Source organism: Zootermopsis nevadensis, unplaced genomic scaffold (genome assembly GCF_977971745.1).
Source record: "Zootermopsis nevadensis isolate Lab colony 2312 unplaced genomic scaffold, Znev_1.0 Znev_ptg000016l, whole genome shotgun sequence".
In the NCBI taxonomy this organism is placed as follows: Eukaryota; Metazoa; Arthropoda; class Insecta; order Blattodea; family Termopsidae; genus Zootermopsis; species Zootermopsis nevadensis.
In genome coordinates, this window is record NW_028259148.1 from 8,617,411 (window position 1) to 8,644,660 (window position 27,250).

The 27,250-nt window shown below is 39.4% G+C and overlaps 1 protein-coding gene across 11 annotated transcripts in view; it reads right to left on the minus strand.

The window, feature by feature from the left end:
• Nucleotides 1-27,250, minus strand: part of unc-5 (netrin receptor unc-5) — a 530,640-nt gene that overhangs the window by 253,688 nt on the left and 249,702 nt on the right. For 9 of the 11 annotated variants that reach the window (XM_087349613.1, XM_087349610.1, XM_087349612.1 and 6 more), the window contains one exon: nt 24,995-25,039. The gene's annotated coding sequence lies outside the window, so the exon portion shown is untranslated. Of the gene's footprint in view, nt 1-20,411; nt 20,942-24,994; nt 25,040-27,250 lie in introns of those variants that run through there. The other 2 variants (XM_087349609.1, XM_087349614.1) reach the window with 1 other exon arrangement.

Below are 27,250 nucleotides of genomic sequence, written 5' to 3' on the forward strand. Positions count from 1 at the left end.
GGCTCAAAGTGGTGTATCCAGGTTTCGTCACCTGTAATGATCCGGGACAGAAAGATCTCTCCCTCAGCATCAAAACGCTCCAACAATTCAGAAGAAATCGTTTTCCTTTGAATCCTGTGGTCTGCTGTGAGACTTCGTGGAACCCATCTTGCGCACACCTTCGAATATGCAAGAGCCCGGATAATTGCAATTACACTTCCATTGCTGACTGAAAGCTGTTGGGCCAATTGTCGAGTTGTGATGCGCCGATCCTCACGAATAATGGCATCCGCGCGGTTCAACATGTCTGGAGTGGTGGCTGTGGCAGGACGCCCAGAGCGCGGCAGATCACGGAGCTCGGTTTCTTCACTTCCTGAAGCTTTAACTCTCTTAGCCCAGCGACCAACGGTGCTCCTATCGACTGCACAGCTTCCATACACAGCACACAAACGTTTATGAATGTTCACCACCGTTTCTTTTTCAGCAACAAGGAATTCAATTACAGCTCGTTGCTTGTAACGAGAGTCGTTCACAGACGCCATTTTAACAGTTCACTACAGCTCCGCTATCGGTTGGAATCATTTGAAACTCCGTACACGAACGCGGGAAACATCAAATCTCAAGCATGTAAAAGTGCACTTTTCTATCTTCATTATTGGCTGAGAAAAAAAATGTGGGGCATTACTTAATGAGCGACCCTCGTACTTCGCGGAGAGGAATCCTTGAGAAGTTATGAGTTAGCCACTCAGGTAATCACAAACTTTTCAGACTTCTTATGTTTACAGAAGCCAGTCACTGACCACTAACCTGATGAATCCATTGTACAAACCATTTAAGATCCATTTTAATATTATCCTCCCATACACGCCTAGTGACAATCGCCTACAATGTCAGATGACTGTCAAAATTTCGGCGTGGGCTAACACTGTAACTTAGTGTGGAGCATATTGACATAACACAGAATGATTTCCGGTATGGTTTTAAATAGAAAACAACCCATACGGTGATCTGACACCACCAAAATCTCTACCTCTAACCCTTAATTCCAATTAAATAAACGATTTCTATAACGCGATTTTCTCCTAACGAGGTGTTTTCCAGGAAAACAACTGTCGCTTTTGAAGAAACGGTCGTATGCCTCAAACATTCCTTAAAGTGTATCCTATAGACGGAATGTGCAAGATGTGTTTCTCCATCTTCAAACTCATTAATTATTTTCTCACAACCCACAAGCGTTTCTAGCTGCTTTCAACAATATTGGTTTAACCAGTTAAGCATTTCGACGGAACCCGTGTTCATTTTATTATCTCGAGTAACAAAAACCCAACTTTTTCTCTTAAACTGACTTAATTCACATCCGAGAACAGCGCATAACGATCAGTTTTAATGAATACTGCGCTGAATATTTATTAAAGGACGCTAAAACATATTTTAAGATAGTTTTACATTTATCAAAGTGGCTAAGGATTTGTTTATGCAACTATTCCAGATAAATATTTGAGATAAAAGATAATATACATATTTACGTCAAGCGGTTCTTAAAACCGTCACATCTTAAAAAAAACTGTAACAGTTCCACAATTTTTCGTTAAACTCTCCGGTGTAAAATTTAATAAAAATGGTTCTATCTATTCTATAGATCATACATGCGTACGGTGGAAGATGATCACGCTCTACGTCACATTTGCTACGCACGAACGCATCTTAATATTTTTTCCCACGACTGCCATAACGAGTCGAGTTGCTTGGTCTGGGCGCAGGCGAATGATGGAGCCCTCTTACAGGATCTTACTACCTGCAGCAACTTGACGTCCCATGACATTACGCATAGCAGCCAGCACAGAAATTCATTAGCCAGGCAACAATCACGATTTGACTTCTAAAACAAAATCCATGTGTGAAAGATTAGGAAGAACTCTGCTCTCTGACCTTAACCAAAATAGTAATTATTCAAACGTCTCGGCCGACATGAGTACGCGGTCTGAAGCTTGTGACATCACGCGCATGCCCGGAACTTTAATAAACAAGTAATGGTCTACGAGGCCAAAAGGGCATTCCTTAAACCTTCCTTCGCACAAGATGCCAGTCAAGCGAAAACCCAGCGTCTCCAGTAATCAATCATTCAGCCTACTACACACAAAACTTCATGGAGCACATTTACAGCAGAAATCAGACTTACCTCAAATTTGGCAGTAACTGGTCACTACAACTTAGCACCGTTCATTTTACATTAAAAATTACAATTGTGTGTTCAGATCTAACAAAAGAATTCTTAATAATATTTAAGGTTCTCACGGGGGCGAAAATGAAGATGGCTGTCTTCTGGGCTGTTGCGTCATGTAGGATGGTGTGTGCTGCCCCCACCAACAGAATGAAGACAGCATGCGCCTATGAAACATTAACAAACTTCTAAGAGACTGACTACACGACACAAAGACTCAGAAGACAGCCATCTTTAAAATAATATTGTAACCTGAGAGGAAGAAACATGGGTGTTGAGAAAATTACATAATTTGTATACTTCGCCACTTACTGCTGAGTGTTACGATAAGAAAGATGAGATGAACGGTCCATGTGGCACGCATCGGATTAATAACGGATGCGTATAAAACAAAGTCGGAAAACGCGAGAGGAGAAGCCCGCTAGAAGGACCTAGACATATGTGGTAACACATGATAAGATGGAATTTAAATGGCGTGTTCGTGTGTGGAATCTCTTCAACCGGATCAAGACAGCAATTAATGGCGGGATCTTATAAAAAGGGTTAGAAAATTTGACCCAACACCTCGACCAGCTGAGCGACGTCAGCTTTTCAAAAAGGCCCTGCTCAACAGATAACTTTATAATTTCCGGTCAAGCCTAATTAAAACCTTCAGACAGGTATAAATACAATAGGTCCACGTTTCAAGAAACGTTAAATAAAAGTGTTCTTACTACACGTCCACAAACAAATTTGACGAGTAGGATTTGAAGTTTTCACGGTGATGAGTCCGAAGACTGTCTTCTGGGTACTTATGACCCTGATGATGGAGGCAGCAAGGACCTCTTAAGCGCTGGAAAACTTCTACCAGACTACACGGCGCTACAACCCAGAACACAGCCATCTTCAAATTAGACGAGACCCCTGCTGGACCTTAACCCACGACCGGAATATAAAAGGCCTCGTCACTATGTAAGCTACGTTTATTGGTAAACAAAACAGGGGTTATACCTCGACAGAGGTCATTGGTTTTGCCTGTGCGAGCGCTAATGTCTCTGGTCAATAAACAGAATGTTGCGGTCCATGGCAACACGTTCCGTTGAACGAATAGCTCAGTTACTCGCCACATTAACCATTCGCCTTGGTTGGGATGTACCATCTATTTTGTAGCGAGGACCATATGTTACGTGTTTGATGTCTAAATTAATATTCATTCGCGTACAGCTTATCACTGGCCATGTTCATCGTTCCATTACGAGATCCCTTGGAAAATTAACGCTGCATATTTGATTCGATCCGGTAGAGCAAACGGATGATTATTACTAAGTGTCATTACTTCTCACTATTGCTGCGGGTCATCGGCTAGCCCCGTCTACAGAGACAACTGCACCACATATTATTAAATGTTAACCGTGATTATAAATTCTACATCCCTGATTCAAACTACGAGAGAATTTAAATTTCTGTTATCTGTTATTATGAAATTAAACTATAATATATATAAATGTACAGAATTGCCTTTTCATGTATGGAGCCACAAAATTATGAGGCCCAACTGTAATCAGAAGATGACTGTCTTCTGGGTTGTAGCGCCGTGTAGTGTGGTAGAAGTTTACCGACGTTTCAGAAGTCCTTGTTGCCTCCATCAACGCCAAGATGATGGGAGTCAGCAAGGACGTCTGGAACGTGGGTAAACTTCTACCACACTACACGGCGCTACACTCCATAAGACAGCCATTTTCAAAACACATTTCCCAGCTGTTTTATTCCTTAAGTCCCACCTCTCACACCTTGAACTTTACCCCTGTCTTTCTCTTCCCTTCTCTCCTTCCAGTCCTCATTTGCACGACTACCAAAGTCCACAATGCACGGCCTTCTTGAGAAGCCAAAAATCCCTCAAGTCAAAAAATTCCCCGCTTCTGATGGCACCGTGTTCAAACCAGCCCACCAATGTCCATTACCCTGAGCCAGACGAATAAAGTCCACAACCTATTTCCTTAAGATTATTAATATCACCCTGAAACGTACACCTAGGTCATCGCAGCGGTCTCTTTAACGCAGGTTTCCCACCCAAAATTCTTTAGCCATAGGATACGATACTGGGCACAGTCCCTGTCTCTGCCGGTGATCAAACCCCGGTCATATAGATCGTAGCTAATCCTACTGGCTGATCTATCCGAACTCCCACGATAAAAGTGATGGATGCGAAGCTGTTTATACCACTATGCCTACAGCTAGTCTAAATTCAGATGTGGCACACATGTTCTGACCGTGGGTTCTACTCGGCTGCTTTACGGCTTACCCAAGTAGCTGGGGTAGGGGGCAGCCCTGATCCTTCTACAAGATCATTCAAACAGATAACTTGCACGCTAATGCTGGTAGCTCTCAACTACACTTACCTGCTGTACGCACACATCAGATCGTAATATGAGTGAAAATAATGAAATACGTGTGAAACGGGTACTCTTGGAATTAACCGGCACCATTTTTATAACAAAAAAAAAGTAGGTTGGCGGTAAAAATGTCCCTGATGAAGCCATGAATACTTTTTGGAAGTATGACTCCACGCATTCTTAACCGACCGCCAAGAACCACTGGTACATAATGGATAAAAGGATGAGCGAAACTGAGAACCGGTCTGGACGCTCCGCAGGGGATCGAAACCTGGTCTTGAAGCCAGGAACACAATCAACGTACTAACCGAACGTCGAGGTCGAGTAAAAACACTCCTGCTTCGTATTCGGGATGTCCGGGTTCAAATCTCGGCTATCCTGACTGATGTTTTTCAAAGTTTTCCTCAGTCCTTCCAGGAAAATGCCAGGAGAGGACCTTAAATTATGCCACGACCACTTCCTTCCACATTCTTTCCAAATTCACTTACATCATCTTATTCGACGCTATATAGCGTCGTTAAATAAACCATAAAAAGTACTAAGCTACCCAAGTACTTAAATCAGCACGTAAATAGATTTATAGAGACATGAGATTTTTTAAAACAAAACTTACAAGACCAATAAGGACAAGTTGCCTTGAGAAACTGTCCCGGAACGGGCTAATAGGCCCAATCCCTGTAGCAGATTATGATTGATTAAAAGGAATATATGGACTGATAAATAAATACATACAGATTTATATAAATATAGGTCTAAATTGATAGTGGTATCATTGGTGCTCAGCTTGTTACATGTGGACACACGGACATGCAGATACGGTGAAGCCGAGATATGAGTTTTCTGGGAAGGCGCCAGAAACGAACGTTATTCTTAAAACCAAGAGAACATTTGTTCTTTTACAGCTATCGTTTAGAAATCGATTAAATAAAACTCTTAATATTTGGATGTTTCACGACAAAAAGAGCTCTTATTGATGGAAACTTTTTCCCGAAGGTTGGTATTACTGGTAAAACGCGATAAAAATCAACACACCACGCTGAATAAAACAACTATGGGCGTCCAAGTGAATCTGAATAAACCATTTTTGCAAAAATGTGAAATTCGAAATATATAGGCTTATTTCACGGACTGGGTGACCGGGGTTCGATCCCCGACGGGGGCGGGGGATTTTTCCACTAGCCTCTGCGTCCACCCAGCCTCCTATCCAATGGGTACCGGAGTCCTTTCCCGGGGGTAAAGCACGGCCGGGGCGTGACGCTGACCACTTACCCCCATCTAGTGCCGAGGTCAAGAATAAGTAGGAGCTATGCCACCTCTCCCCCCAAGCGCCTACATGGCGTATAGTGGGACAGCTTTACTTTACTTTTTAGGCTTATTTCACACTTTACCGTTGGGTCAAATGGATTCCGTTGAAACTTCAACAAGCATTAAAACAGTTCCAAAAGAATTACCTGATAGCAGACAGCCGACTAGTTATACAGTTTTATAAGCCTTATTATGCGTCCAGTAGAACCACTCGGTGCATTTATACAAAGCCGACGGTTCTCAACAAATTATGAATACAATTTTACACCGCATGCCTTGGAAATGTATTCTGCAACGCTGTACGCGAATTACGTACATGAGATTACGTTCAGTGCAAGGAGTTAAACGCATATGACTTAAAACAAAACAGCGCGTATTAACATTTCTGGCTCATACAGCGAATTACCAATGTAATTACTCGTTCAAAACTAACATTCTATGGGTCGTAATGCCGTGTAGACTCTCAGGCAGATGGCAATGTTTCGAAAAAAGTCTCCATCTTCAGGAAGATTCCTGGACAAAACCAGAATTTTAGGGAAAACGCAGTGACTAATGGTGAGACACGAAGTGTTCCAGTACAACCCACATCCAAAATTCTAAAGCGTGCATGAGAGACCCTAAAATAGAGCGAATATAAGTCATTAGATTATAACCACAATGATCTGCTTTGTGCTATCCAAGTAAGAAAAACTTCTATACGTTTTTGTGCGTTTAAGGCGGTGAACACGATAAAGACTACCAAATCTTTGGCATAAAATGGCGACTTCTGTATCTCAGCAACGCGCCTTCCCACAGAACTTCCAGCGAAGCAATGTTTTGGCTGAAGACAAACTGTTGAAACAATCTAACGTATTCGGTAGAGCTGGGCTTCCGAAACTAAAAATCTCCTTCAAAGTGTTTAATTTTTAAGTCACGTGATATCTAAGCCACTGTCGATTACACACTAACAGTTGACAGACGATATATCATTCTTGTAGACTTCGGAAACGTTGGTAATCTGATACATGACTACAAAGCGTCAAAACCAAGAAGACCAAAAACTGGTCAGAATATAATTTTTCTTCCAAGAAATTATTAGACTCCACAATGATCTAACTTTTTCCAAGAGAAATCACATCCGAGTAATGTATTACCCATAAGCTAACAGTCCATTGCAGAACAAATTTGCGTAATACGTTGTAATCGCCGTGGGGTATAGAAACAAGATAGCAATATTATTGCTACTGCCGTGTCAATCAATAGATATGCTTTCCGTGGTCAACCAACCGTGAAGTCGCTGTAATAAACACACATCAACACTGACTGTCACAGGCGACTATGTCAGGGTAATAATCTGCATTGAGTGAAAAGTCGTTCGACTGCCACGTTGCTGAACACTGAGAATTATTGATACGACAGTAAAGCGAGTAATGTATAAATTGTTTTGACAACACAGTCACTTTGGAATGTCTACTGAAGTCTTTGCGGTATTCAAGACTTAAGACTAAAAGATACTATCTGCATCCACATTAAAACACTTTACTGCGACTCGTACTGGAAGATACAACGTGCTACTTTCGACAAGTAACCACTTTGTAACACGTTCGTGTACTGCCAAAGGCAAGGGCGTCGTAGGTTTTAATAACCTCTAATAATTCTGATCACTAACGTGTCTCTCTCTCAGCATGAAGACTCCGTTACGTAACTGACAACATTAAAGAGTTATTCCTAACAGACTATGCTTTAACACTGACAGGTTCTTTATACCATCTGAAAGAGCTATTCGGTTTAAAATTAGAATACAAGTGAGACCTATGAACATCTGTAAAATCTGTAAAACCTATTTAACCTACTCAAATGCGTTTAGCTATCGTTCTTATGACTTTTACTTCATGCGCAACGTTACAGTAAAATAACATACATTACATGTACGCACCCTGCATTAAGACCAGGCTTCTTTAGATTGAATACTTCCTCTTCAACTATACTTCAGACATCAGAAGTACATGAATCTCCACTCACTAACCACTGGACCGTATGCCGCACGTGTTCACAAGACGAGTCAAGAACACAGTAAGAGTCTACACCAGATACGAAATTAGTCAAAATAAGTTTCGCAGACAACCTCATTTCTAATAAAGTCCCCGATGTGCATTGAATTTTGGCCGGTACTGTAACAGTCTGCAGTATCAATAGATTTGGGCGTATAGAAATATCCGCCACCTGCTACGAACAATCCCCTATCATCTCCCCCCGTCTTCCCCCAGGTCTATTTAACATGGCAAATACGATAATAACAGCAGAGCTGAAAACCCACAGGTGCTAACATACCCAATTGCCTGTTAATAGATAAGCATTAGGTTCCCATTGATCACTGGTAAATGTCCACCAATAAAATATTAAGTAATATAAATTATACTATTATCCTTACAGATAAACAACCACTAATGTACCCTACACAACTGAAACCTTGAAAAAACATGGTCCATCTCCCAGCACATAACCATAAATTTTCTTTGAAAAATTTTCCACGAGGCATATTCGCGACTTCTGCGCAGCCTCTCAGCGCATGTACGTCACAGACCGCTTCAGCACAAACTTCGCAAAGTAATGATCTAGAATAATCACACGTTCTTCTCGTGGTTACACCACGTTAGCACTTCACGGCGTTTGCCCAAATAGTGTGGCGGCCTAGCAACCAGAATGACCTTAACTCTACTGTCATGGAGGAGGACGGGAGAGCCTATTACATGGCGGTGGGCCAGCATATAATTAAATTTTTGTGTCGTACCAAGTGGCTATTTTTGATTACGTTTCAAATGGTACATCCTGTATTCATGTTTTGGGGCAGAAAACGGTAAGACGAATAGTTCTGAAATGATTAGTAACAAGTAAATGAACTGAACTGAACTATGAGGCATCTACAGACAACAAACAAACGACAAGGACGAGCATTACCATAGCATCATTAAACTCTCAGTATGACGCACTAACTTGCTAACACATACAGCGATTTCAAATGTGCCATATCCTCTGAATTATACGTAAATAAAAACGTCGGACACAAATTCATAAATTAAAATAATCCTCGAACATGCATTCTTCTCCAGAATTATTTTTCAATTAAATTACAATTATGCTAAATTATTTTTTAATTTCTTTTATATTCTCCCCAGACATTATTATTCAATTTTGCGATCCGTACAAACAGCTTCTGCTTCTATTTAATTTCGACTCCTGGGTCGTTTCGTCTAGTAGACATGACAAGTGTTCCAAACCCAGAGCCCCGACCCATCCGAGAACAATGAATTTTTAAACTAACACCACACACGCCTAGCGTTACATTACGTTAAGCCCTCTTCACATTCATAAAATCTTCATGAACTGAGCGTAACATAACAGCTTAATCCCTTTACGACCCGACCACAGAAGATGGCAGTAAAATTACGGCATTTTCTATCTTTTATTTTATTTTTATGCTGAACAAGCTATGAAACCCCACCAGACCAGCGCCTCAGAAATTCACAGCCAAACCACCACAAGACGAGAAAAGTTAGAACCACAAAGAAGGTACGGTACTTCATAGTGCAGGGTCCTTAAAACAGCTTTTAGTAACAGTTGGTCATGAGTTGAGCCCCCAAAATTTCATTACCGTGTTCACAACACCCCGCCAAAGGTCTGTATCCTTAACCAGACACAAATTTTGGGATAAATTTTACTATTGTCGGATTTTAGGTTTCTACGGCGGTGAGTCTGAAGATTGCTGTCTTCTAGGTTGTTCACCATGTAGTCCTGATGACGGAGGCAGTATGACCTCTGAAACGTTGGTAAACATCTACCAGACTACACAGCGCAACAACCCAGAAGACAGCAATCTTCAAATTATACCATTGCCCTCCCACCCATACGTAAACCTCCAAAATGGTACCTTCCATTCATGTTTACTAAGTAAAATGTTGTTTTTCCTCCTTGTTTAACATTACAGATGACTTCTGTGATAAACAGAAGAATGAAACATCACAAACGGAAAGTAGCTACTAACAGCTGGCCTAATATTCTCCTGAGGGCTACAGTGTGCTTCCTATGAAGAAATACGTTGTAATCATCCAACCAAGATCCTATATACAACGTAACTAGAAAGTACATAAAATTGACGACAGAAACACACAAAAGCAATAAATAATTCACTGTATAATTTCATGTTTTCACAACGATGTGAATGCTGATGGCCGTCTTTTGGGTATCTGAGCTATGAAGATGGCAGGCAGTATTTTCCTCCGAAACACTGATATACAAACAAAATGCTACGTTGTTTAACGACCCAACCGACGAACATCGATTGATTAAAAAATTCATTCATAACAAATGTCAATACCAAAGACGTAATAGTAAAGGATTTGCGCATCATTTTCCACGAATTCCTGTTTTAATCTTAGGGAAATTGGTTTTGAAATGTGGATACATAATGTCCCGGGATAGGCATCGGTGGTGGAGTCTCACGAACACGACAATGAACATTCCAGTTTCATAATTGGCGAGAAATTTCTTAAATAGCTGAGTGTACTTTCTGGTCCTCAAGGATTATACTCCATGGAGTTAGTATCTAATGTTTTCATCGTGCAATGTCTGAGGCACATCTGACAGACATGATGTTTCAAGACTTTTCTTAAAGTTATTTTATTGACTGAGCTTTTTAATTCCAGTTTCAGGGTCCCGAAAATTGCTAAAGCTACCGACTACCTACGAAAGTAAAATAAATTAATGCCAACTGTCGAAACGTCAAAAAGTGTATATCAAATACACGGTTTACAAAAGCATTGCACAACATAATATTAACGTAATTTAAAAAATGTGTTTACCTATGATACTGATGGGGAGCAACTAACTCGAAAACGGTTTGCAGTAAAATGGCCCATTTCACGTCAAGATGCAAAACTTTGTCACAAAGAAATCTACCCGGAAGTTGCTAAAGAAGAAATCGTCTCCGCCAGTTGTTTATAAGATCAAAATGTGCATTCTACAGGAACTTTTTTACAGTATGCTCTTACCACAAAGTGTTTCAGAATTTGCTTACACGTTGAGAACAGGCTACGAACGTATCATGGACGGAAACGCACTTTGGACTCGGTAAAAGCGCTTTAGAAGTTATATCCTCAGAACAATCTAGACCTAAAAGTTGCATAATTTTAAACCAATTTCGTCTTTACAGTGCACACAATAAGTTTTCCTCAAGAACGACAGTGCGTCTTGCAGCTCAGTCTTTGAAACTGAATTTCCAAAGTCGACCGAATGACAAATAGTAACCACGCCAATTGATCAGAGTACTGCAGCTTTACAGTATTCAGAAGGGGGTAGATTCTAATCTCTAAAGCGTTGCCAGGCATATTTCGTGATCCTTCCTCTACTCCACCAAATAATTCTGGCACAACAGCGTCCATAAAAATTCTGAGCCCCATTTAAAATTGTACAAGTTTTCCTTTCGATGCAAATGCTTTCTACAGTTGAAACACAGTCGTAAAATAACCTAAACGCCATTTCTGCTCTATACAGATGTCTGAATGGCGTCTATCTGCAGGTTACCGTCAACACGTATTTAATTTCCGGTGTATCTAAAACTTCAACGTGGAAAGTGGAAGGGAAAAAAATTGAACTGTTACATTTGCTTCGCTTGATGACTTCTGTTTTCAGTCGCAATAGTTACATCCTCGTAGATTCTTCTCCCCTTCATTACATTCAACGACACTGTATCAACTGAAAGGATTATTCATTTGGTTTCCGTATAAAGGTCTTAAGTCTTAATTTATATTAACGTGAGAGTATCCAAAAAGTTGTATCGAATAAAAAGTCGCAACAAGAAGCCTTTAACTGGGCCATGGAAATAATGTGGGTGGAAGTAATTATGACCTACTAAGATACTATTAAAAACATAAGACATCAGGCGCATCCAGGACAATGAGGAGGTAAGCAGAGGTGTAATTGCCATACCTGATCCTTTTCCAATTATCTTGACACCTTAATGTGTATAACATAACCAATTTATAAAAAAATAAATTTTTATTTTATTAAACAATTTTTAGACGTTTTATCAGCCATATGGAATGCCTATTAAAATCGCTCCATCAGTACGTGAGATCGACTAAATGATATTTCACGAAGTTTGCTTTGGGTTGTTTACCAAAATTTATAGATATTTCAATTCTGGTCAAAATCGGACTTACAAGCGTTTCTATGCGCAGAATACGTAGACCTGGTGGGAACCTATAGGCTATTTTGGGTACCGTTGTTACGTTTTTACCTTGGCTAAAGGAGCAGAGGCTAGAGGAAAAATTCTCTGCCATTGTCGGGTATCGAACCCAAAGGGAGATGATTTTTTCCTCTAATCTCTGCGTCCAGACCGGTTTTGGGTCTGGTTACCTGGGTCTTTCCCGGGGATAAAGCGAGGCCGGGGCGTGATGCTGACCACTCACCCCATCCAGTGCCAAGAGAATGAGTAGGAGCTATACATGCTCTCTCCTCAAGCGCCTACATGGCGTATATTGGGACAGATTTACTTTTTAAAGGAAAAGTTACAGAGAACGCGTTGTTACTCTACGTTTACTGTTCCTAGCTTGTTTTAAATTCGTTTATATTTCCTGAATAGCAGAAATTCTGGTCAGATATAAGCATCAATTTCCAACTTTTATTTCAATAGTTCACAATATCGAAATTAATCAAAATCCATACACCAAAAGTACGTCGCATATGACAGACTGACAAACACAACCCCCCAATAATCGTATCGGGTTATCAACGAAAACGTCACTGAAATTGAAATACACCACGCGCCAATTCCTCTGTAAAGTGACATTTTCGGAAGTGAAATCGATTTTGAAAGTATCTATTATTCACGTACCACTGAAGTGGGATAAATTGATATGTTACTGCCCCAAACCTGTGTCACATGAATCTGTAAACTGGTATGTGCCATGAATCTCACATCGGATCATGTGTTGTGATATTAATACCAACATTGAGGACCCGTGTTGATTCGCCTTCTGGCTACGTTTTTCCGCCCTAAACACACATCACAGTGGCTATTGATACAAGACATCAATAGCGTACAAAGCGGACCACTAATTTCAATAACGATGTCTGTGATTGTCAATGCTACAAATGGCACAACTTACTACACACGAATTGAACGAAGCTTTGAGCCGCTGATGCTGAATTTGCAAACACTACCACTTACTCTTTCATTGTACAAAATGTATGTACAAGACAGTAATTGCTACAATCACACTGAAAACGTAGGATTTGAGGTTTTCAAAGAGGTGAGTCTAAAGATTGCTGTCTTCTGGGTTATTGCGCGACGTGTGTCTGGTAGATTTCCACTAACATTTCAGAGGTCATACCGCCTCCGTCATCAGGGCGATTCATCTGAAACGTAGGTGGACAACTACCAGACTAACCGTCACGCAATAACCATGAAGACAGCAATCTTCTAGAGGTTCTCACAGCGTTCCTTTAGCCGTAACTTAAGTTCCACGGTTTGTGAAAAAAACAAGTTGCCAAAAATTACAAACCACCTTAATCTCCATGTTGTGGTTGATAGGGCGTGGTTTCCTGTAACAACGCAGTCCAACGCAAGGCACATATTTGCTTAGAGCGAGGGATGCGAACCCTTCTCGAGGGAAGAACCACTTTTTCACCTTTCGACTCTGACCGGCGGACCAGATGCGCCCCCCGACTTTAAAGTGGGAAGTAACAGATGGGGGAGCCAGAGTCACTAAGAATAATAAATTGCAAATTCTGATCTGAGAGACTTACAGAGATCATTATGGTGTAATGGTCACAATTTATCTGCAATCGATTACCGGAATCCATTGTTCGCATTCAGACTTTAATGGCATCTTTCGGTTCCTTCAATAAAAAGACCCAGTAACTCCACTGAGCAGTATTTCTTGATAATCTGATAGTCGTTTAGAAGGTGCAGATATTATCTGTCTTTGTGAAACACGCCGAATTGCGGTGGTCACAAGACTCCGCCACCAGTTTGTATCTCGAGCCAGACGAATCCAATCCACACCTTTACATCATATTTATTTCACATTCGTTTTAATATTATCATCTCATCGACGCCACCACGCTGGTTACCTTTACAACATACACCGAGTAACAGAGTTCTTGAGAAGCTAACAGTCGCTCAGCCAGTAAAAAAAATCCACGTCTTTTATGGTACCAAAATGTTCATTGCCGTGTTGACATGAGCGCGCCATCGCATTGTGGGCCAGGCGTACCCAGTCCTCATTCCTAAACCTTCTTTAAAATCAATTTTAATAATCCTCCGATCTATGTCTAGGTTTTCCAAATCGTCTCCCTTCTTTTAGGTTTTACGTCAAATTTCTTGAATCCTCCCATACAGAACCCATCCCGTCTTCCTGAGTTCATCAATACAACAAAGATCTTGTATCTGTACTACGATATTCCCATATATTTAACGGATTTCCGTGACATTTTGTCGTAATATACTACTCTAAAACTTACCAGAACAATTTAAATTCTTTACACCTATGCGCTAAATGTAAACTCGTACTTTATATGAATTTCAAACAGAAATTCTCTTGGACTTTCATCCGCAATAACTGAACACGAAGGCCAGCGAGAGACGTTAAACAGCAAAGAACGTATCCGTGTACTTCAAATTATAATAAAACCTTTCACTCGTTTTCAACAGGAATTAGAAGAAACTGTTTTGTCTCGGCACTCTCATGTCAGACGAAGAAGCTGTTTAACACGGCGGTCCACAACTTGGCGACGTAAAGCCTCAAACATGAGATACGTGAGATAAAGTTCGCACACTGTGAAACACATCGAAGGGACCTTAAAGCATGGCAAATTAAAATCTGAATGTGTCATTTTGTTTCAAATAAAAGACTATCAAGCACTGTTGAAACGGTTGTCCAGAAATGCTGTTCAACAAGTTTTTATTTATTAACTCTCACTGCTATGGCCCCCGCATTGAGGCAAAAGTTTTATTTGTGACAATGTTAAGTAGAGTTTCTAACCTTTTCCAGATATGAGACTACGTTCACGTGTTCTTGCGACATGCGGGCCGCATAGTTATAACCGAAACAAATTTACTGATATTTCTCCTACAAAATCACTCATTATCCAGACCGCTTTACCTCCAGCAATCTTTCAATATCCAATTTAATTTCTGTCGTTCATGTTCGCATTCATCCGCCTGAGTGTTCCTTAGCAGTTCTTATTTCACGATCACCGTTAATCTAAACAGTTCTTCATAGCGACAATTACAAATTAACGCTGACATCATAAACAAAGCCGAAACAGTAGATTAAAAAAAAAGGCACGCGGGCCGAACAACACATCGGCGGGCCGCGAGTTAAGAACCCCCTGGTGTTGAACTTATTCATGATGCTTTATGAACACAGATCCACTTAGCTGAATTGTGCTAACCAGTAACACACGTGTGTCGAAACTGCAGCTAGCCTTTGGCGTAATCTTTCAGTAAACGCGAATAACGGATGTAGTTATTTCTATCCGTCAACAAATTCAAATGGCTATAACGTGTTCCGATTTGTTAATTGAACAGCTGGACGTGTCATCAGCACAGGACGCAAGAAAAATGGCTACCCATTCACCGTGACACAGGTAACGGAAGCCAAGGACGAGTTCGAAAATAGTTATATTACGCATACTGAGAGTCAAATGTTTATTTTTTTATGATTTATTTAACGTCGATGTAAGTAACGTAAGTTACACAGCACGGATATACAGTAATTCTTACTGAAATACCTGATTGGGCTCTTTCGAATTGACAGCCGACAAGGGAAGAAGTTATAAATTATCAAAATGCGTAAAATTATACATTAAACCCGGACTCTAGCGTTTTCATGAATTAATCTGGTATGAATCTAATTCAAGTGTAATAATTCATGTCAAAGAACACACTGTGCTATTTCACACACACGTCGTTTCATTTGAAAGAATTGTCTGGATAAAACTCAGTTTCCAAGACGTTACATTTCTTTCGTTCTGATACAATGTCTCTCAAAGTCAGTAACCAGTGACGGAGTTAACAAGAGGGAACCTGGTGGGGGCGTGTCCACGGGGCGATGCTAGCGTATTCTCACGCAATTTATCTTTATTCCGGAGACAAGGCAGAGCGTTTCATGTGTCCCCGGAGGAACAGTGTATAATGCCATTTGGAAAGAAGAAACAGCGTTATTCACCCAAACCATCTCGCCCAAAACCATTAATCAATTAATCCGCGATGCTATTCAAGGACACAACAAACATTCGTAACAGCGAATTTCATACGAGTTTAGTTCTGAATTCCGCGGTTAAGACTGTAGGCCGTTGGAGTTACCATTTCTTTAAAAATATACTACTCCGTCTTCAAGGTAGAAGCTAAGATGGAGGCAGAATGTTACTCCGAAACGCTGGTATCAGCCGAAGAGTCTACACGGCGCCGAAATCCAGAACAACTTCAATCCCAATAATAAACTTCGGTTAAAACTGCAAGCCGTCGGAGTTTCCGACAAAATAATGCCGATCCTAGCGTTTCTTGGTAAGATTATACGGCGTCACAAACCAAAAGACCATACTCTACAGTCCCCAACTAACAAACAAAAGGACATTATTTAAAATTAAATCCGTTATAAGTAGTATCATATTAAGACTAATACAATAGTCAAAACATTTTATTGAATATTTCTTAAGTACCTTGGCTGCTCGACTTCGAATGGAGAGATAACAAACCGCCCAACAAAATGGGATGGGAAGGTAATTATGAATCATTTGATACAGTTATGAAATGAGATATTTGTAACATACCTGAAAGTTTTGCTTTAAAAAGACTGAGAAATCCCACGGACATTATTCGGAAAATCCATGAAATTAAACAAAATTCGAAAAGGAAAAATCTTTAAGTGTTGCAACTGCAAAAACTCCACTTGCATTGTAAATGTTACGTGTACGACAGAAAGCACGGAAGAAGTAGGTTACCTTTAATATGACGCCGCAGATTCGGTTTACCCAAAGACAAAGACAAAGACGAGCTCTCAAGAAAAGAGACACGTAAAGTTCAATATTGAACTTGGATTCCTCTCCATTGCCACTGTACCACGAGAATTACAACACCTGTGAAACACACGGTTTTCATTCACAAAACCCCTTATTTAACAACGCGTTTAAAGTTCCTAGATCTATGCTGCTTTTCGTTTATTTTCACTGTCTTGAAACGAAAGCTTCAACATTCCTACCACACTCCTCCCCTGGTTAACTATATAAAAAAAATACCATAATCCAAACTGTATCGGAAAACGTCATAAAATTATTAATAAATCAGATTTTTTCTCATCATTACACAATCCAAGTTCGTATTACGATTATTTGATAATCACTGAAGATGTCTGTCTTCTACGTTGTTGCGTCGTTTAGTAAGAATTTCACCGACGTTTCAGACACACTTTCATATAGCTTCGAATGAGACCGGAGATCGATCATTAATTGCTACTCACGAAGGGCATAAGAGAAAGCGTATGGCTTCAGATTTCAGATCGAACTCGCCGAGACACTTTATTTACCATTCCTAATTCAATAATTTAATAAAGATCACTGGTAAAAGGCGATAAATACTATACGTCATGGCTTATTCTGTAAACTGTTGAGCCGGATAATAAGTCTGACCTCTTTCTGATACCTCCCACATTTGCCTCGAGTGACAGTTAAAAAAATAAGTTTTGACATGGGTCCTTGGTTGTGCAGATGAGGAAAAATAAACATATGCAATTTCTCGACTCAGTTCCCTGTAACACACTGCCTTAAGCTCTTCGTCTATTCCATTTAAAACTGTTAACGTAATTTTTTTTCGGCCGTCCCTGACATTTTTTTAACACTCGATTTATGTTCACAGAACACTATCACATCCAAGCCTTGTCTGAAAAATGTCAGTTCTGGGCCGAATTCTCCGACGTCCTGAACTGACTCAAGATGACAGAGACAATAAGTGAGGTTACTGAACCGCGTGGATGCAGAATGCACTACTGTGATTTTGTAAGGCCGTAGTTTCAATAATTTTGTACCGGTTCTCACAGCCCTTTTTCATGCGCTCGTTTCATATCAAAAGCTCTAAGCCCTCTGAAGCACAACGCTCACGTAATTAACACTTAAAAATTCCTTCCGTTCATTAAAGAAACCACAACGCGTTTGAATTACAAAGATCAACTGATTTATGCTGTTTGGTAAATAATCGCTTAATATTCTGAGAAACATAATGTCTAAATACATTCTGAGATTGTTTCTGATAAAAAATCTAACCTCAGAAAAGTTTCTTCTAAATTTTCTCTAACATTTCCTAGCGTCCTTACCCTACACACAGAATACATACAATAACTTTCGATACAAGAGTATTCATGTCCAGCACAAAGGAAATCTTGCATATCTCAAGAGAGTGGTCCTATATTATCACTTGCTCGTAACACCGTCGCTGAAACGCAGCGACACCCGGGCAACCGGCGCAGTGAACTAGCACAGCTCAAAAGCCGTGCCGCGGCACACTCGCAAAGTATCCCGTCCGTATGAATGCCGAGAACATTCATGACAACAAGATAATTCTGGAAATAATTTTCTTTACTCTCAAGGTAAATAATTATGTAATTAAGAAGTGTTGAGCAATTTTTACAACACGTGATAGTAAAAGATGCTGAAGCAACAAAATGTAAGCCTCCAGTGTTTGGAGATCTTGACGCTTCACAAATGAAACATCTTATTAGTGTAAATATAGTAATGTGCTTGCCTCGTGGCAGATAAACTTGCACTTCAAAGGAGCACGCACGATCAATCGGAAATCGTAAATTGCTCACAAACTATTTAGTCTCTTTCCATTTTCTTTTTTTGAGGACAGAAAAGTGATCCCTGATTTACTAAAACCAAAACAGCGTTCACTACAAAAATGTAACAAAGCACACACCACTTCATTACAGTTAATTGGGCTGGGAAATCAAATAAACTACATTTTACAACATACAGTAGCAAGAAATCCATCCGTCTTCACCAGATCTTTTTTTCTTTTTTTGAGATTACGTCTTCTCCGCGTCTTTCAATTCGTGAGCCCTTATTCAGAACAGCATTTATAAATGTCTTAAAACGGGGACTTGGAAATTTTAAATTAACTTCAATATTAATCATCCTGTCATTCGACGCTGTATAATCAAAGAAATTGACAGCATTGGTAAATAAACCTTGGGTGTTTCTCAGAGTGCACAGCAGTCCGGCAATTTTCTGTTTGTTGCCACATCACAAGTAGCTCGATAATTGTTCACGTTTTCAACCTTTACATCCGTGGCAATTATTTGGCCACTTTCACAGGCACTGAGTATGTAACTGAGGTATGTACTCGGCGAGTGGGGAAAAAGAATAGTTTAAAAGCGTTTAACAGGACGTCCCAAACGCTCGTCAAAGCAATGTCCTACTGGCACATATTATCCACTTAAAATAACATACCTACCAGTATTTCCGTTCCAAACATTTCTGCGAGCTGCAATAATAAGATCTATTTATCGGCTCTATGTAACTCTGGAATTCGCACAGTCAAGTACAGTTCCGCCAGCCATCAGTCCATAAACTACACTGTACAGAAGTCGAGGAAAACATTCATGGAAATTTCCACATGTCAACATTTCTTGTGATGATCAAATAATGATTTAATAACTCAATCTGCTTACATAAATGTGACGATTAATCAAACACGCTGCGATTTGTGCAGAGCCCAAGTCTACTGTGAATTCAACTTCAGTATCCCATTTGACGAGTAACGTATTAACTTTGTGATAACACAAGGCGCAGAAACAAATACACGTAATATGAAACGCTCGCCTTATTACAGGCTTTTACGGTTTACCACAGAACATTCTAAAGTGTGGTGAATGAGTCCACATATTGTAGTATTTATACGACGCATTCTGAACCTCACAGTCTTAGGTTGTTCAGTACGGGGGGAAAATCACACGTAATCGGTAATTTTAGTACCAAGGTCTGAACAGAATAGGAATCCGTTCATTTCATCTTTTGTTGTTTGCACATGATGTTACAAAACGCACCTGAAAACGTCTCAACAGGTTTTTCCCCTCTGTAATTTTGTTCGTAATTTACCAATATAAAAGATTTCCTTCTTTTAAGATTTCAGTTTTCCTTTAAACATGTTTCGTTTGACTCGAATTCAACGATATTAATAAATAATTAATCGGAAAGAATGTAAAAGGAAGCGGTTGTGGCCCAATTTACGGTACTAATCCGGTACATTCCTGGAGGGGCAGCCGAAAAGTGGGACAGTCGATCTCCGGACCGATATTTGAAACTGGGTCCTCCCGAATACGAAGCAGTATGGCTACCTACTCGAGTGTGTCGTTCGGCAGAAATGTCAATTAAAGCATAATATGTATGAAATTTCCGTTACTCTTCTCAGTCGCATGCCAGAAATGTATACCCGTAAGAACAAGGGGTAACAAATTTACAAAAACAGCTAGAGTATCTACAGTAATTGAAATACTTACAAACTGTTACACCCGCGTAAACGCTGGCTTCCCACTGTGTACTGTATCTGACAGAGCTTGATAATGATGTCACAACACTGTCACAAATTCCACAGTTTGCTTTCATAAGCAATGGTAAATTAAATCACTCACATAAAACGCGTTCCTGTTTAAACAATCCGCAATCAGTTGGAAAACATACACCATTTCGTTCATCTCACTTCTAGGTTAAGTTTCGAAGTCCGCGTGCCTGCCAAACAGACATGGAAACTGTAAACCGTAAAATGACAGTCAAAGATTCTACAATATTACTTTTATTTACTGTTCATAAATAATCTGTAACATAACAGAAAAAAACCATGACTGAGTTACCTACTACACACACTTCTGGGTTCCATAACTTGTAACACCTCTATGAATAATTAAAACTAACCAGGGAAATGCCAACGACCATACAAAGTTCGAAAGATGTGTATACGCGTTGCAACTTAGCACAACACCGTAAACTTGTTACGCCTTCACTGCCTTGGCGGCAACTGACTATCTCTGCTAGAAACAGACGCGTGTGTGGCAGCCAGAGAGAGACAAACATACAGTGAGTGGGATGCTTCCAAGTACAGCCACCAGACAGCGCAAATTGTAGCTTGCTTTTAAAGAGACTGCGAGGAAACAGAAATATACTCTCAAACATGACTTGTCTTGAAGAAACATTTGAAAATAGAAAATTTGTATGCTTTACTGGAGTAGTGATTTCATGATTTCAAGATAAAATATCTGTTCAGTCCAAACATCCCATACATGACTGTGAAATCGCATTTATGATATTAATAATTTAGTCGTCACTTTTATGCTTTCACACAATTCCACTTTACAAGGATCGACTGTCTGGATCTCAGCAGCTGTTCGCACGTTTGCGTCCGTAATTGTGGACGATTTCATCAGCCCGTGCCCAATCAGCGCGATCAAGCCTGTGCTCACTGGTTTGTTACAGTGTCGACAAAACAGCTATCTGTACACATCGGCAACAGACGGCCAAAGTCTATACAGCAAGGGAACGAAAAGTTTTGACGTACCTTAATAGGAACCTGCGTAAAGTTACTTTAAGCCCTAAAGAAACATGATTCTTAAATTAATAAACGGAACAGACTTAATACTGGAGTAATAACGGTGGAATTGTGGTACGCAAGGATTTGTTAAATGATGTGAGGAGGATTTGCATAATATAATTGAATTTAGACACTTAATAATATTGCAATCAAAATGGCACCACAATATTTAGTGGATTATGTTACAATCGGCAGATGACCGGATATGACAAAACTAGTTCCACCTTATTTTCCAATAAAGTCACTCAATGTGGAAGATACAAAATATTTTAGCCCGGCTGTAGCAAGCGTTCCTCTGACTTTCTCCCTGAATATAAATTTGATATATTACTGTCGTTTCTAAATATTTCAAGACTTCCATATTTTCGAAGGAATTTCTAAATGTATTTACTAAATTAGTTTTATCTCTATCTTGGTGACTAGACAATAACATAACATTAAGGCTTCTTTAGATTCACAAAAAGTCTCCAGGTAGATCGAGTGGCTATAAGTAAAATCAAAAGTATTATAAGCACGTAACATCTAACCTAAAAACGAACGGTGTTTCACTGGCCTACATAACAAGAGATAATAATTTTATACAGGCCAACTTAGGGCATGGTTGCCAAAAATTTTTGATGACAATTAACTAGAAGAATCCTAAGCGGGAACAGTCCTAACCTACTAAAATGTGTACATTTAAATAATTAGATCATGGAGAGATTTATACCTCACGTTCTGACATCAAAACATTTTCGAAAACATTTTGTTTTGTCACACTCCGTCTCACAAAAACAGCCTGCCTAAGGAAAATGTAATACGTAATATTTTTAAATTCCGCCATTATTTAGATCCGATCTCATCAATTAATGCAACACGTAATCAAAATACAAGCATTTATAGCTCTTCGACATTGGATAGATATCAAATCATACAGCGGAAGTCAACACATGCTTTACGATCATGACTGAACAATAACAAAATGTTATAAATATTTTCAAATTCTCCCGGGCACGAATATCCTCCGGAAACAACAGAAAAGATGCGCTAAAGATGACTTTGGAGACCCCTCTGTCTTCCTAAAAGACGAAGTTATAATTTATTAAAGAGTGCCTTGCTTTTCATTTTTTGTACTGGTGTGAAACCAGGCATCTCACCCTGAGGGAAGAACATGAACTGATAGTATTTTAAAACAGGGTTATAAGAATAATATTCTTTCATACGACGAAGTAAAAGAAGGCTGGAAAAATTGTGTAAAGAAGTACTTCATAATTTGGGTGATCAAATCAACGATAAAGTTATGGAAGAATGTAACACGCTTGTTATCTCTGACAACTGCATATACTTTTAGCCACAAATAATTAAGGGAAGATTGGAAATCTATGGAAAGATCAAAGGATAATATTACAAATGATAAAGTCAACAGATATAAGTTTTTTTAGACCGTCTTCATTAGTAAACTCCAAAAGACGTAAATCTGATATCTTCGTACGTATAAGCCCAGTATATCTACTTACGAGTTCTTGTGATGACCGTGATAAGACCACAACAGATGGAAATTTCATAAACAGATGAAGAACTGCCAACTGCTGAAGAAAGTCCCCGTACCTTGTAGTCGGTTAATTATGATCGCCAACAGAGGGTCCCTAACTCTGTTACCCCAGTATTCGATAACTTCTCCTCTAATTGTTATAATTTCATTTGCGTTAACAGAATGCGTTAGGAGGCTTCCCGGAAAAGGCCACAGGCACATCTTTGATTTGGCCAAAATAAGTCCATCGGCATGACGAGAGCTGAGCAGGCAAGTGTTGCAAATTTCATTACATAACCTATCTACATCACTTAACATTACACGACGGCCACAACGTGCCAGCTACAGGTCTTTGTAATATTGTATATTATAAGGGTCAAACGAAACCCACTTCTAAGTCTAATAACATCTTACTTAGAGAGTGCATAATGAAGCTAAAATTGTCTCTGTGCTTAAACGACACGCCAGAAGGACGTCTGTGGTAGTGGAGGTATAGCTCCACGCATTTTTAATCTGGCAATTGATTGAGTGGCCAGATTTACCGTTCGGCCGCGTTATTCCAGGGCAGCTGTTTTTTAAAATATGTACCATTTTCATCATATTTCGCTTTGCTGTTCAAATGATTAGTAAAACCTATTTATAACACGCAGCTGTGGGTATAAAGAATTAAAAAGAATAGCAAATAATTTATGTTAATTGTCACATTTTTCTGTTAAGAGTAACAAAACCTGTCATATAACCCTGTATTCACAACCTAAGTAACAATAGTATTGCAGGATATAAACATAAACCTTAACACTGCAAAACAAAAACCATCCACTAGAAATATTCCAGATGTATCCATCACCTCTCATCATCAAACCTAATCTTCATAATATCCGCCTTAATGTTATTTTCCCATTCGCCACTTGACATTGAACGTGGATATTTCGCACGAAATTTCCTCACCAAAATTCTGTATGCATTCTTTGTCTCATCCATTCTTGCACCACGACTAGCCCAACGTAGCCTCTTATACTTCACTACCACAACAAAACAAGGTGACCTGTACAGATGACTCTCGTTATACGCGCTTTCGCTATCAGCGGTTTTATTTCAGTCTATCCGCGAAGTTTCATTGACTACATCCCAAAGTCAAAATGTGTTCTGAAGCACTGTTTGATATAAATGCACGCGAACACATGTTCTAATCTTGTGTTATCACCCGAAACGTGTCCTTTGCATCAGCTATTAGAAACATATATAATAAATTTGGCAACATTATAACAAAAAATAAATATTTAAGTTTGAACAGGCAAGATAAATCTTTGGATACTATTTAAACCTTTATGTGTACCAGCGTTAAATATGGGCACAGTTGAATTTGTTTCTGATTTGAACACCAAAATTCTGTATGCATTCTTTGTCTCATCCATTCTTGCACCACGACTAGCCCAACGTAGCCTCTTATACTTCACTACCACAACAAAACAAGGTGACCTGTACAGATGACTCTCGTTATACGCGCTTTCGCTATCAGCGGTTTTATTTCAGTCTATCCGCGAAGTTTCATTGACTACATCCCAAAGTCAAAATGTGTTCTGAAGCACTGTTTGATATAAATGCACGCGAACACATGTTCTAATCTTGTGTTATCACCCGAAACGTGTCCTTTGCATCAGCTATTAGAAACATATATAATAAATTTGGCAACATTATAACAAAAAATAAATATTTAAGTTTGAACAGGCAAGATAAATCTTTGGATACTATTTAAACCTTTATGTGTACCAGCGTTAAATATGGGCACAGTTGAATTTGTTTCTGATTTGAACACTTTGTGGAACAATGCTAAAAACCCTTAGAAAATTAATTGTCCCAAATCTATAAACGGTGTTTCCATACTGTTCCCTTTATTTATATGTAAAACCCACATAACCTAATCGAAACTACGTAAGTTTGTGCTAAGTTAATGAAAAAATAATAATTACACTGGAGGTAAGACTTACCCGTTGTCGCATCACGGGCTAAGGTCAGTCCCACCTATAAGGTACCTGAAAAAGAAAGAAAAGACGTTGCGGGTAGTACTTTTCCATGTTCCTTATCTCGATGAACAGACCTCACTCTTTACCCGATATTTACTGCGTCAGAAGATGTCAAAATGCCGAACTACTTACTACGAAACTGACCTAAAAAATGCCACTATCTGTATCGGGCAGGGATGAAACACGCTTATACTTTTAAGATAAAGCCTTCTCATTTCGAAGAGTTTTAAAAACTTCTCTATTTATGTACCGCATGTGCGTGCGAGCGTAAAATAGGTACTGATAAACACGCAGATGTTACTTAAACTGCTTAAGTTCTGTGATCCCTCACATGCTGGAGCTGGGGGCTTTTAACAGTTTTAAAATAAACTTGTCTCGAATAATAAATGAATAAAAAATAGACTACACACGCGTAATTTTCTCCATTGATCTGTATGGGTATAAAACTTGATCTTTGAACTTAAGGAAATAACATTTACTGAAGATTCTTGAAGACACGGTGTTGGAAGAAGCTAAATAATACGTCATGATGTGTGACTTGTAAACATAACGCAAGTCAGTTTCACGTTAGGGCTGTCTTTATTGATGCAAACTCCCCTCGTGCACAATGAATGACATCGTTATTTGAGAGTAGTGCTGTGGCAAACAACGGAATAAAGTACCAAAAAAATAAAGGTAAGAAAGGAAGGATTCAGATGTGAAATGAATTATCTCCATTGAATCATAATGCGTCCTGATGATAGAGACAGCAAGGACCTCTGAAACATATGTAAACTTCTACCAGACTACAAGGCGCAACAACCCACCAGACAGCAATCTTTCTAGTTTCACTCAGTACTTCCAGGTAAACACTGGTCTAACCTCTTAAAGGATATTCCATACCACTTCCAATTCATCAGAAATACAATTATCCTCCAGTTCGGAGCTACATAACCAAAATAGCTGAATCAGCGTCGCTAATAACATAAGAATTACTAACCTCCACACGTCCCTTAAATTACGCTCTATAACCCTCTCTTTTATACTGTCTTGTAATATTTCCATTATGGTCTCCGCTTTGTCTGAAACACTCATTCAATCATTCTTCCACAATCTCTTGCACAGGGAACAAAACACACGTATAAATTCTTGGTTTCTGAAGACGTGCTGGAAATCCGCATCGCCGAGGAAGGCTCAGTTGGCTACTGGGTCAGCAATAGTGAGATGTGCTGGAAAATGTCATTTTTATATGAAGTCGATTCTGCGAGTGGTCGTGGTCGACCAGCCGGTAAAGGGGATAAAAATCTGCTTCGGACATCTTTAGGAAATGGACAGTGGGTGGTCAATAGAAGTGAAATTGGCTTCTGTAAATCCCCAAAGAAAGAGCTCAAAAGGGAGTGAAGAAAGAAAGGTCCCTTTTCTTGTTTTCTTTTATTTGCCTCTTCTACTTCTTCATATGTATTGATAAAGGATAGAGATTTTTATTTTTTATCCAATCACAAGACGTCAGAAAATATGTTTTTAAAGAATGGGGCTCACAAAGGAAACGAGGGAAAAGCATCAAAAATCTTTATGGGCGTTCGTGGGAAGAAAGAATGGATTTCTAACAAACTGTGTAACTCATTTATAACTTCTGAGATTTTTTGCTCATTACTGGAGAAAATGTGTTGAACGGTTCATGGTCGGACTCCAAGGGAACGTTTACGAATCAAGTTCTTCGTTCGCAAAGAAGCTGCAATCACAGATTTCTTCTTTATTGTACTCCTAGCAAAGGGCTGTCGTCAGATCTTTAATTAGTTCTGAAAGCAAAGTTTTAATAAAGCAGGCAATGCTAATAACTTATCCCTCTGGACAAACACGATGCCATCGAACAGTTAGCACTCCTGTTTTTTATTTTGAACTTTCAGGGTTCAAATGTCGGTCAGCAGACCGTGTAAACTGACTGAGGGTTTTGGTGCTTTTCTTCAGTCCTTCCTAGCAAATTAAGGGACAGTACCTTTACTTATGCCAAAACCGCTTCATTCAACATCCATTCAAATTTACTATTTATTAATCTCACTCTACACAATCCGTAGTTAAATAAAACCACGAGTGAATATAACGTTCTGTCTTCGTACAATGAACCGCACCAAAGCGTGATTGTCAATCAGACTTGTAAACACTGTAACATAAAATACACCTATTATAAAAAATGTTATTTGTGAATTACAATTTCTATTCTAGGGACATTCTCTACCTTAC